The sequence below is a fragment of the Penaeus vannamei genome, chromosome 11, assembly GCF_042767895.1.
Source record: "Penaeus vannamei isolate JL-2024 chromosome 11, ASM4276789v1, whole genome shotgun sequence".
Taxonomy (NCBI): Eukaryota; Metazoa; Arthropoda; class Malacostraca; order Decapoda; family Penaeidae; genus Penaeus; species Penaeus vannamei.
The window spans coordinates 18,987,536-18,990,035 of NC_091559.1; the positions used below are offsets into that span (position 1 = coordinate 18,987,536).

Genomic DNA, 2,500 nt, shown 5'->3' on the forward strand with positions numbered 1-2,500 from the left:
TTTTTCATATTAATATTCATTATATATACATATACGATGTATATATATATATATATATATATATATATATATATATATATATATATGTGTGTGTGTGTGTGTGTGTGTGTGTGTGTGTGTGTGTGTGTGTGTGTGTGTGTGTGTGTGTATTTATATACATATTTGTGTGTGTGTGTGTATACATACATATATGTGTATATATATATATATATATATATATATATATATATATATATATATATATTCATATATATTCATATATATATATATATATATATATATATATATATATATATATAAACATATCATCATTCATCATTAGGGGGCTAACGCCGACGGGGGCACATAGCCGCATCCACCCATTTGGGGTCCTCATGGCAAGCCGCCAGGCAGGGGCTCGTCCCATCTCACGACAGGTTTGATCGATCTGCAAAAGACACGACCTCCTAGGTCGTCCCACTGGCCTCCTCCATCCAGGGTTGTCTCTTGCAGAGACAACCTGATGAGCAGGATCATCCTGTGGGAAACGAGCCAGGTGGCCGTATAGCCTGAGTTGGCGATCCTGAATTGTGCAGGTAACAGGTCCTGCGCCAATCTCACGGTGCAACCATTGGTTGGACACATGGTCCCGCCAACAATACCCCATCATCAGGCGCAAGGACCTATTACAGAAGGCATCAAGACGAGATTCCTAGGCACAGGATAATGTCCAGGTTTCACTACCGTAGAGCAAAACTGGCATCATCAGGGCCTTGAAAACCCGTAGCTTGGTCCTTCTGCACAGGTATTGGCATCTCCAAATACTCTCGTTGAGAGAGTTCATGACCCCTGCTGCCAGGTCAATCCGTCTGCTGACTTCCTGGTCTGACAGCCCAGAGGTATGAACTACACTACCAAGGTATGTAAAGTTCTCCGTGACTTCGATGTCCTCGCCGCAAACACGCACCGACCGAACAGGTTCTCCTAGCAAGTCCCCAAAGTCCTGAATCTTGGTCTTGGTCCAGGAGACCTCTAGACCCAAGACCTTTGCTTCATTACTAAATGCATCGAGAGCCACCATTAAGGTTTCCAAAGACTCAGATAGAATAGCAACATCATCGGCAAAGTCAAGGTCTGTAACCTTGATATTGCCAAGAGTTTCTCCACGATTACTTTGAACAGTAGCTCTGCCCAGTATCCAGTCCATGCAAGTACTGAAGAGTGTTGGTGCAAGGAAGCAGTCTTGCCTCACTCCTGAACTAACAGGAAAGAAGCTCGACAGGCCCCCATTACACTTTACAGCACTTTCAATACAAGCATACAGACTTGCTATTAGTTCAATGATCCTTTTTGGAATTCCTCTCAGTCTCAGGATCTCCCAGAGTGATTCCCGATCCACCATATTGAACGCCTTAAGATCGATGTAGGCTGCAAGTAGCCAACGCCCGAACTGACGCCGGCGCTCTACAATGACTCGAAGCGCGAGAATACGGTCTATTGTGGGCTTACCAGAAGTGAATCCAGATTGCTCCGGCCTCTGATACCTCTGCAGGTAGTCTCTGATACGTCTCAGAAGGATGTGGGCGAGAACCTTGCCTTGTATACTAAGCAGCGTGATGCCTCGGTGATTGCTGCAGTCCAGAGAGGGATGACCACACTCCTCAACAGGTCATGGGGAATATATATATATATATATATATATATATATATATATATATATATATATATATATATATATATATATGTGTGTGTGTGTGTGTGTGTGTGTGTGTGTGTGTGTGTGTGTGTGTGTACATATATAGATGAATATATATATATATATATATATATATATATATATATATATATATATATATATATATATATATATATATAACAAATATATATATACATATATATATTATATGTATATATATACACATATATATACATATATATATATACATATATTCATATATATACATATATATAAATATGTCTATATTAGAGGGAGAGAGAGAGAAGGGGAGAGGGAAAGACAGAGGAAAGGAGAAAGAGAGAGAGAGAGGGGGGGGGGGAATGAGAGAGAGAGAGAGAGAGATAGAAAGAGGGAGGGACAGAGGAAAGGAGAAAGAGAGAGAGGGGTGAGGGAAAAGGAAGGAAGGGAGGAAGAGATAGAGAGAGAGGGGAGAGGGAAAAGGGAGGAAGGGATGAAGAGACAGACAGAAAGAGAGAGGGGGGGGTTGGATGGAGGGAGGGAGAGAAAGATATAAAGAGAGAGAAAGGGAAGGAGGAGGAGGAGGAAGAGCATGTGTGTGAGAACGGGACATTTAGAGAAAGGGAGAAAGAGAGAGAGAGGGAGAAAGAAAAAGAAAGAGAAAAGGAGAGAGAGAAAATGTCGTAGTATCGCTTTATAGATTTTTTGGTACATCTTGAGATAATGTTAATGAATACAAAAGTATCAATCGACACGTATCGCGATGCTGGCCATCTCTCTCATGTTTATATATATATATATATATATATATATATATATATATAT

The 2,500-nt window shown here is 40.7% G+C and overlaps 1 protein-coding gene across 1 annotated transcript in view; it reads right to left on the reverse strand.

Moving 5' to 3' along the window:
• The window catches only part of LOC138863256 (major facilitator superfamily domain-containing protein 6-like), a 32,187-nt gene that overhangs the window by 2,958 nt on the left and 26,729 nt on the right, over positions 1 to 2,500 (reverse strand). The gene's annotated exons all lie outside the window — the stretch shown is intronic.